This window comes from Mastigoproctus giganteus, chromosome 8, assembly GCF_048544385.1.
Source record: "Mastigoproctus giganteus isolate SK-2022 chromosome 8, ASM4854438v1, whole genome shotgun sequence".
Taxonomy (NCBI): domain Eukaryota; kingdom Metazoa; phylum Arthropoda; class Arachnida; order Uropygi; family Thelyphonidae; genus Mastigoproctus; species Mastigoproctus giganteus.
In genome coordinates this window covers 27,852,980-27,863,810 of record NC_143582.1, presented here as the reverse complement: position 1 = coordinate 27,863,810, position 10,831 = coordinate 27,852,980, and the positions used below count along the sequence as shown (strand labels likewise).

General features: G+C 39.5%; 1 protein-coding gene across 1 annotated transcript in view; it reads left to right on the top strand.

The window, feature by feature from the left end:
• Window positions 1–6,673: 6,673 nt before the first annotated feature.
• The window catches only part of LOC150081393 (PR domain zinc finger protein 1-like), a 65,397-nt gene continuing 61,239 nt past the window's right edge, over window positions 6,674–10,831 (top strand). Inside the window, exon 1 of the mRNA XM_090379265.1 lies at window positions 6,674–6,782. The gene's annotated coding sequence lies outside the window, so the exon portion shown is untranslated. The remainder of the gene's footprint in view (window positions 6,783–10,831) is intronic.

Genomic DNA, 10,831 nt, shown 5'->3' with positions numbered 1-10,831 from the left:
CTAAGGTTGGCAGGGTTGGTAATAACAGTAATTGCAGTGTGCTACTGCAGCACAATCTAGAAAAGTTGGGCAGATGGGCTGAGAAGTGTCAACTGAAGTTTAACACTGACAAATGCAAAGTACTGCATATGGGTAGAAGTAACCCCAGAGAAACGTACCAACTGGGTGGTACTACACTGAGGGAAGTGGAGAATGAAAAAAAAAAAAAAAAAGACAGGAATAATTGTGCAGTCAGATATGAAGTTCTCTGAGCAGTGCAGACGGGCTGCTAGAGCAGGTCAAGGAGTCTTTCAATGATATATAGGAATTTTTCTAGCAGAGATTGGGTGATTATCCGTTTGTATAAGACAATGGTCAGCCCATACCTTGAGTACTGCGTACAGGTCTGAATGCCTCATTTTAGGAAGGATGTAGAGTTGCTAGAACAAATACAAAGAAGGGTAAGAAAGTTCTGCAAATCACAGCATCTGGAGACTAGGCACCTGAGAGGTGATCTGATTGAGGTGTATAAGGCCTTGAATGGGTTGAGCAGGCTCAATGCTAATGGGATTTTTTTTTTTTTTTTTTTTTGCTGATGCTTTATAAACTTGCTTTTTTGCATAATATACCTGAACCAATTCTAATGCTAAGTTAAAGCTGTTGGTACACGGCATGGTTTCCCAAACTGGAAGTTGGAATGCAATGTCCTCTCATCAGCAAAACTATGGATAGGATTTCCGGTCAAAGGAAGAAGGTCAATAACATAAAAGAGGAAAAGTGATGGAGAAATAACCGGAGTTTGGGGCACAGCAGCATTAGCAAAGAAGTTAGAAGACAGAGCCATCCCCCAATCACCTGCAGCGAGCTGTAAGAGACAAAAATATATATCCAATCAGGAAAAAAAAAGAAAGAAAGAAAATTGGAAATCCATAAGATGAAAACCAAACACGATCAAAGGCCTCAGAAATTTCAAGATCAACTCCTTGAGTTTCCTCCACACTTTTCCATTGAATTCGTCCACAGATGAGTAACACGCCAATATATCACCAGTGGATCGATACAGACAGGATCCACAATGGCGATCATTGATCAGATATGTTTCGAGATAGTTTAGAAATTTGCGGTTAAGGGATTTCTCCATTGCTTTGGAAAGAGTAAAGGTAAGAGAGCAGTGGGACGATAATCAGATTGGGGGTCTGTCGCCCTTTTTAGGAGCTGGCTGGATGTGAGAAAATTTCAAAGAAGAAGGAAAATCACTAATTTCCACCACAAATTGCGACATACAACAAATCCATGAAAAATAAGTTTTAGAAATGAATGCGAGGAAAGCGTTGAACCATCTGTAAGAGCTAGAACAGTTGGAGACATTTTTTTCCATTTCTCATTTGAATCATCTAATTTAGATTGCAATGGATAAAGGTGCATGCTACTTGATCAATCAAAAAGACAGTGATGTGACTTTTCTCAGGACAGTTAAGTGCGGTAGCTCTGATGTTGAACAGTTAAGTCCGGCATCAGAAAAGGTTGTTGTAATAGGGTTTTAGGAGCATCAGCGACTAGACCATATTGCTCCGTGTATATTGTCTGTAAATTGCGATAGTCTGTGGCCGATTTTTTGTTTGTTGGACGACAAACTCGAGTTTTCCGGGAGAAAACACCATGCTACCCACGCCTAAGACCAACTAACTCAGCCACGTTGTGAAAAAGGCCCATAAAAATTCCTCACTCATCGACAGGACTCCAATATTATTGTGGTCTGACAAGGAATGTGGTTGGTTGCAAAGAAATACCCTGAAACAAAGAATAATCACAATAGATCCTTGTCCATGATTGCTACCATGGTGGCACCAATGTTTATTTGCCATTGTAAAATGGAATCAGTTGGTGGCTTTTAACGTCAACTGCTTTCCAAAATTTGGTCACAATGGTTTACAAAATGTAATTTATAACCATGAAATCTTAGGACAAACAAGTACTGGACAGGATTCTTATCAAATCTTATGTGGAAGAGCAGGACATTAAACCGAAGGACGAGCTGTTGAACAATTTTAATAACAATTTTAGGAAAGTTTTTGGAAAACAGTTATTGTAAACTATGTTCCCAAAAACTACTAGATCAGAACAAGCAATTTATGCAAATGTCCCAGGGCACTGCTGCATTTGAAGTGTCACAGAGAGCAGCTCACCAAGCTACAACTGATTCTAGTTTCCTAGCAACCAAAGTATGGAGACACGAACGTTTTTGTAGTACTCGTACTTTGGCCCGACTAATTAAAATTCTATCACAAATCGAATCTCGAATTGAATCGTGAGAACTTAATCTTTAAGGTGTAAACTAAAATAAGTGATGGATTCTTTTTTTCATTCAGTTTTTGTTGGTCAAAAATTTCCAGACCGCGAGTAACGTATGATGCTGTGGATTGTCGTGGTGAAGGAGTCAAACATCTCGCCATTTTAAAGTAATTTAAGGCAGATGCATCTCTCAATCTTTTTTTTAAAACTTCTCAGTGGTTGCCAACATTAATAGTCACACGTTCAATTCTTTAGGGAAGGGGATGCCAGACGTTTATCAAACTCCAAGGGGAGATAAATGACTTTGTGATAACTGAAAAGAAAGTGGAAGAGAAATTGTTGAGGCTGAACGTAAAGAAGGCACCTTGGTTGATTGGGATCTATCCAATCATATTAAGGGAAACAGCAGAGGAGCTAAGCAAACCATAAATATGACAGCATCCTTGGATTCAGGGGAGGTCCCTATGAACTGAAAATGCGAGAATGTGTACTCAATTTATAAGGGTGATCAAAGATTTGTTAAGGGGGGGTTTGTCTAACCAATCTGAAAGGTTACTATGATGCAGTGACCAAGGAACTGGATGCAAAAAATAATTTTGATATCATATACTTGGATTTCAGGAAGGCTTTTCTACTGTTGCACATAAAAGACTGTTGTGCAACTTGGAGCAATGTCGCATTAAGGGCAAGTTACTGCTAAGGATAAAGGGATGGTTAAGTGGAAGAAGACATAGGGTGTAGGACAGCTCATGGAGTTTTGTCAATGACATACAGAAACTTTGTTTGCAGGGATAAGGAGGTGATTATCCATTTGTATAAGGCCATGGTTAGGCCGCACCTTGAGTACTGCATACCAGAGTGGAGGCCTCACTTTAGTATGTAGATCTTCTGGAACGGGTGCAGAGAAGGGCAACCAGATTGGTGAAGGGAATAAAAGGGTGCTCTTACTTAGAAAGGCTTCAGATTTGGAAATTGCAGCCTCTCGAGACTAGGCACCTCTGCGGAGATCTGATTGAAGTTTTTAAAGCTCTAAATGGATTGAGAAAGCTTAACGTGAATGGCTTTCTTCCACTTGCAGGGACTACACACACACGAAGGGACATAAATTCAAGTTGAGGAAGGATGGTTGCAGGATAGATGTGTGGAAGTTTGCATTCAGCCAGCGGATGGTTGATTGTCTGAACAGACTTTTGTCCATTGTTATGGAAGTGGGCGGTTTTAATATTTTCAAGGAAGAATTAGACAAATTCTAGGAGAGTATGGATGCTTGCTCTCTTGCATCATTTGCCACTACTACTACTACTTTACAAAACAAATTCTGGTAGCAGAGTATCAGCTCTCGTCAACAAAAATGCAGTCAGCATGCCTTCACACATAATTTTGACTAACGCGTTTACTCTCTCCATTAGGTCCACATATTTCTTAAAATGGGGCCTTCAATCCTGTGTATAATATTCAAGACGTGACTTAACCATTCAATGTCATTAATAATTATCAGAAACAGTTAAAGAGTCCAACTCTGACCGCGCCATTCCCCACTCAAAGAGAAGTGGTCATTAATAACAACTTCGCCTCTAACTTAAATAGATCAGTCCAGATTTCTGCGGGTGAAAGCAAGTACGTCCATCTTACCTCAATTGGTGTATTACAGGGTGGTGTTCTCCCTAAACTTCTATTCAGGGTGATCATCCCACCTTTGGGATGATCACCCAAAGGTGGGATGAAGTCGAAAAAACTCAATCTGCCATGCTGACAACCTAAAGATTCTCAATCCTATCTGGCCATACGACGATCTAGCACTTGAACTGTTTATCTCAATGGATCACTCTGTGAATTTGCAACAGACCCCAATTAATTTGGCCTAAGAATAAACCCATACAAATCTGAGTGCATTATGTTCTCTATAAAGTTCTCACCGTATGTTATCCAGATTAACCTATATGATGCTCAAGGATTAATTCACTTTTTTTTCAACTGAGTATTGGCTCTTAAAATAGAGCCATCAATATCACAAGATTACCGAGGACTCCGAGGTGGGGAATACACCAAGAAGTGGGGATTCGTGAACCTCTCGAAATGAAGACAGAGTTGCAAAAGGTCGGTGGAAAATTTGTGCCGCACAACCTCACGGATGAACAGAAACAACGGAGTGTCATCATGTGAAGACTTCATCCAGACTTGCCCTGACAATCCTGATTTCCTCGACTGTATTATCAATAGAGATGAGTGTTGGGTGTTTCAGTACGACCCAGATATCAAGCGTCAGATCATACAGTGGACTTAAAAATCATCACCACGGCCCAAAAAAGCTTCCTTTGCAGAAGCCCATGATCAAGGCGATGCTGATCACATTTTTCTACAGGGCGTGATTCACGAGAGATTCATTTTACAGGAGGGACCAGAATTTCGAGAGAATGGCAGCTGGTTTTTGAGGTGCAACAACGTTCCCGCCCATTCTGCACTTGTGAAGAGAAAACTTGGCATTATACAGATCAACCATCCACGCTACTGCCCCCATCTAGAACCAGAGGACCTCTTCCCCTTTCCAATGTAAAAACTGCTCTCAAAGGAGATTTTAGGAAGTTGAGGACATGAGGAGAAACATAATTGCCGAACTGAACATTATATCTTTAGACTTCGTTGGCTCTTTTCATAAACTTTTAGATGGTATAATAAGCACATTCAATCAGGTGGTGATCACTTTGAATAAAAATAAAACCATTTTTCAGCTCCTTCTACTTTGTTTTCATTTTATTGCACCAGTCAGGAAACTATTGCCACGCCTAGTATGATTCTCGATTATGCCCATCACTAGTTACAATAAAGATTTCTTTTTCTTCGTCCTAACCATCCTTCATGCTAACTTCCTCTAATTGCAACGATCATTCATATGGGACTCCATCAAAAGCTGTAGTGAAATCGAAATAACTTACATCAAAATTATGATTTACTTTCAATTCTTTAGCGATGACCGCACATTAGCCAATTTGAATCTGGAGTTGAACATTAAGGGAAGCGCCTTATAGCTGTACTCCTATCAAGATGACCTTGTTTTACTTCTTTTAACTATTGACTCTAACACAGAGGTCAAACTTAAAAGTCTATAGTTACCTCTTCACCTTTTAACCACTGAGGTAGTTCAAATGGTGATGCGGCTAACTACAGACGAATTAACATTATCCACTGTTCATCTGACATCCATTTATTCTAAATCTTGATCATAGTGGTTCCTTTACCTGAAGATTCTTAATGCAAGGAGAGCCACAGCTGGTAATCAGATGAAGAGTATTGCTTTCTCTTCTTGCCTCTCTAAGACATCTCTAAGATGGAGAGAGAAGCCATCCAGCAAATCAATGTTTTGCTGCTGGGTGTCACGAAATATAACTTTTGGGATGCATCAGCAAATTGTACTATGCCTACTTTGAAATGAATTTCAGAAACAATTGATGGGTTTTTAAAAAGTTGCAGAATACTTGAGACAATGGAGTTGAGGATAGAAAAAGGACACGCAGTTTGGGATTCTCCTGATCTAACATGAACCAATGACTAGTGAAGATCATCTGATTTTGTATGTGCCAATATTTCAGTTAATTGATAAATTATCTATGATTTGCCCACAATCTGGTTTAAAGATGTCTGAATCATAGTTTCCTGCCCTATGAAGAACTAAGTTATTTATATTTAGAAAGAAAAGCCGCAAAATGTTTACTTCATCCCAAAATCAGTTTTCCCGTGGAGCTAGGAGTCAGAAATTGACTTCTAGCTCCAAGAACACCTGTTGGTGGCATGAACTCTTTGAGAAAACCTGCCATAGACAAAGCCCTCTCTATCATCCCATCCCATAAAAGCCGGTCTGTTGGTCGCTGGCTATGTAAGTCACCAGTGTTCCGGAACTACGCCATTCGCCTTCCTGTTGCTCAGCACGGAGTAAAAGTGTGGTCACCTGATCAACGAAATAACGGGACTGACAGACCAGGTAAGACAGCGCCACCATGATAGGGAATGAGAGGCTGTGTCGAAACTCGCGCTTCTCATTGGTTCTCGGCAGAGCGTCACCCACTGGCGACCACCGGCGTGTGACCGCGCGCCATTCCAAGCCCTAGGAAGAGAGGTTGCCTCGGGCTGTCCGTATATAAACTTGAGGTCGCATGGTCGAGCCGACTAAAAGCATGAGAATACAGTTGGCAGTGGCATCGCGCGGTAGTTCTAAGGAAGTGTAGTATCGTCTGTTTTCAATTTACTATTATTTTTTTTCCCAATGGTTGGAGAACTGAAACAGTGTGTGTCTTTTGCACGTGGACTATGGGACAAGGTGTATGGATTTTATTAATTATGAATCTCTGTGATAAATAGAACTGATCGGTTTATTGATACAGTGAAGCAAATGATACTCCGTGAACTTGGATAATATTGTGGGTGACCAAAGTGGATTTTATCCACTTCATGGACTGGACAGTGAACTTTAAGTGTCCAGCAAGAATAGCCCAGCACTAGAGGAAGGGGGAAAAAAAGTAAGTGCATTTTTAATGATTAAAATATTATTAATAAAAGCTTTATGTACTCTTTATTTTAAAACATATTGATAAATTACTTTCTATTGTTTTCTACTGTTTACTTGTAAACAATTACTGAACTTCAAAGAAAAAAAAATGAATTCTAGTTTGCATCCATTGTCAATTTTTAATCTTTTGATTGCCTGAACTCTGCAACTCGTGCAATCTTTTTGAACAATTGCAATTTCTTGTGCAAGTTTGAAAATAACTTCTGCATTGTCTCGTGCAACTTTGAAAATAACTTCTGCAATGTCTCGTGCTACTTTGAAATTTACTTCTGCAATGTCTCGTGCAACTTTGAAATTTACTTCTGCAATGTCTCGTGCAACTCTGAAAATAACTTCTGCAATATTTCTTGCAACTCTGAAAATAACTTCTGCAATATCTCTTGCAACTCTGAAATAATTACAACGAATCTGGCAACTTCTGAAATGTCTCGTGCAAATTTTGAAAAAAAATATATAATTTAAATAACTATACATCTGCATATTATATTATATTACACATATCATTAATTGCTGTAAGCATTGATATTAATTAATAAGAATTATCAATTTCACTAATAGGAGTCAAAAAATATGCAACGGGTACTTTTTTGAAAATACAGAGCCCAAATTTTGTCTCAAAAGTTTCAGCACATCTTATTCTAACGATAGTCTTTTAGTTATGTTCTAGTCTGTGATTATTTCAACAGAGTCCTGACTAAAAAAAATTTCATTGGTTAACTCCAAAATAAACTTATATTTCAGCTAACTAAATTTACATTATTTTATAAACTTAACTATTAATATATTGTATGTAATTTCATGTGTAATACTATGCATTTATGTAAATGTAACTGCTAGCTAATCAAAATGGACACCAAATCATTAACCCTCTTAGCGCAGGGGTTAAAAGGGGTTTAAGAAAACAGATAAGACATTTGCCTTAATAATAATTAATTTAACGTATACAATTTTGGTTTATTTGATAGGAAGAAATCTAGTTGTGAATGAGATTTGCTCTCTCTCTCTCTCTCTCTCTCTCTGTAGCCCACACAGTGCTCGCAAAGATTTATATTTCCTAAAGTAATTCTGAAGCGATTGTTAAGTTCGACTTCCCCTTACAAAATCGGTTGCTAAATTTTCCCCTTTCTTGCCCACTCTTACGTACACATCGGGGGTCAGACTATTGTCCATTATCGAACTAGTGGGGTGACTAAAAGACTACCGGTCCGTTTTGGTGCGACGATATTTGCCAACCAGGAAGTCGGCCAAATCCACGTAGCCACAACAGAGTGAACAGTCAAGGAAGAGGCGACCAAGCTCACCGAGCGACCTGGAAGCGTCCTGAGATGGCCTGTCCGTTTGCTTCGTTACCGAAGAACCAAGTCTCGCGTGTCGCTCTACTAGGTGACGGGAACCGGAATACGAAAAAGAAAAAAAAAAAAAAAAAATCCAAGATGGTTGTAGTAAGATGCCAACAGATGGCGCTTATACATATAAGGCTTAGCGGTGCAATTAATTAAAGAAATAAAGGAAAGAGAAAACGTTTGAAATTTATTTTTAGATTTCGTAATGTAAGGATTGTTCTCAGTGCGCATATTTAAAAAATTTAATTAAAATTTAATCTCCCGCGGAGTTCAAAACCACCGCTGATTTTAAATTTGTAATATCAGTGTGTGTTTAGTCAGTGTATTTTGTAGATTCCAATATGTCTTTATTTTATTTATTTTGCAAATACAACACAGAAAATACAAAACAAAAAACGTTGGCTGCGTTCAGATATCGTCAATTACGTAACAATCAGTTTTAGCAAAAGGTGCAGTCGTAATTATTTAACGTCTGTAAATATATTTGAATAAACTAAATAATTCTTTTTTAATAATTATTAAAACAATTTAAACAGGAAAAAAATGATATTTAGAGAGAACGACAAACATGCATTATCAGCTGTTTTATTTATTTATTTTTTTAACAATTAACACTTCGACAATCGACTTTTCTAGCGGGAAAAGAGCGTGTACATTTCAACAATCAACTTTTCTAGCGGGAAAAGAGTGTACATTTCAACAATCAACTTTTCTAGCGGGAAAAGAGTGTACATTTCAACAATCAACTTTTCTACCTGGGAAAATAGCGTGTACATTTCAACAATCAACTTTTCTAGCGGGAAAAGAGTGTACATTTCAACAATCAACTTTTCTAGCGGGAAAAGAGTGTACATTTCAACAATCAACTTTTCTAGTGGGAAAAGAGCGTGTACATTTCAAAAATCAACTTTTCTACCGGGGAAAACAGCGTGTACATTTCAACAATCAACTTTTCTAGCGGGAAAAGAGTGTACATTTCAAAAATCAACTTTTCTAGCGGGAAAAGAGCGTGTACATTTCAACAATTAACTTTGTTAGTGGAAAAGTGAACGTACATTTCAAAAATTAAAAAGAGCATGTATATTTCAACAATAAATTTTTCTAGCGGGAAAATAGCATGCCGATTTCAACAGTTCTAGCGGGAAAAGAGCATGTACGTTTCAACAATTAACTTTGCTAGTGGAAAAGTGAATGCACATGTCAAAAATTAAAAGGGGGAGTAAGTATAAATCACTGAAACGGTTGCCATTGTAAGGAATACAGCGCGTGCATTATCAATTTTTCTTTCGTTTTAATTTTTTTTTTTCATTTTAAAATCTTTCGAAAGCAGAGAGACATCGTTCAACATGAATTATGAATGATACATGACGACACCACCAGATGTCGCTTCGCGCATTGGATCTGTTATGCAACAAAACAAGGTGTACTTTACGCTTATTTCTTTGAGTGAACGGTTAACACCTTCTAGATGAACGCTTTCCGCTTTTGGTCGGGCAGTCATCGTTCGAAGAAACGAGCCGAAGTAGTCGCCAGATGCAGTCGTACACTTTTAACACCGCCATGGGACAATGAAGATTTCTTCTTCACGCCTGTTGGTCTTTTGGCAAAATTTTTCAATACTTGCTCGCCACATTCTCTTCCGACAACGCCCAAGGAACCGCAAAGCGGAGAAAATTGGGTGCATCTCTCGCTCTTTCCCCGGCAGTAGGCTCGCTGGTGCAGCTGTTACCGAGCGGCGATCGGGCGGAATTAATGTACGGATTGACGTAGAAGTTGAACGTTTGTATGGCGAAGAATTCGGCGCACAATGTGCAGAGGTGCGCTTCGACTTCCACATGAAAGCATCGCCACTAAAAAGTCCGCAAACAGCACCTTTTAAGAGGCTCAATCGGAAGAGCCTCGTATAATGCGAAATAAAAGGCGGACGGTTCGCCGTGGACCTTAGTGGGGCAGAAGACAAGTTCATCACTTCGGGGCTTCGTCTTTTAATTGTGGGCCATCTGTCGCGATCCCGTCCTCCCTCCTCTTCCCCACCCTCTTATAAAGGCACTTGTTTTACAAAAGATGTCGGGCGGTCGTTTTCGCCCGATCTTTCTTTCGCCTTCCGAGAAGTTTGTTTGATTGCAGACGACAGTTTCCACAGCAGTTCGTCTTCGCTTCAAAGACAACTTCTTTGTAGAGCAGGTTCGGAAAGAGCTAATTTCATCGTAAGGGTTCGTTGAAACGCCATACGTAATACATAGCCGCTAACAGGACCCGTGGCCTTCGGGAAAATGACGTTTCCGCGCTGATTTGGCAGCCGCATGCTCGCTCTGTCATGGATAAAAGTCTTCTGCACTTCGCGTTCTTTCTATTTGTGTGTTAACTGCCGGAGGCGAGTGGTGAAATGCGGTGCACAAGTGCCACCCACCACCTCAGTTCACGTCATGTCTCGAAATATGGGGAGGCAATCTGTTCTTTAAACCCTTTTCCCCCTTATGTAGCCGACCCGGAAAATAAACAAAGAAATCGCTCGCTCTCTCTCTCTCGTTCTATCCTTCTTCTTGCTCTCTCGTTCTATCCTTCTTGCTCTCTCTCTCGTTCTATCCTTATTGCTCTCACTCTCGTTCTATCCTTCTTCTTGCTCTCTCTCCCTCCCGTTCTATCCTTCTTGCTC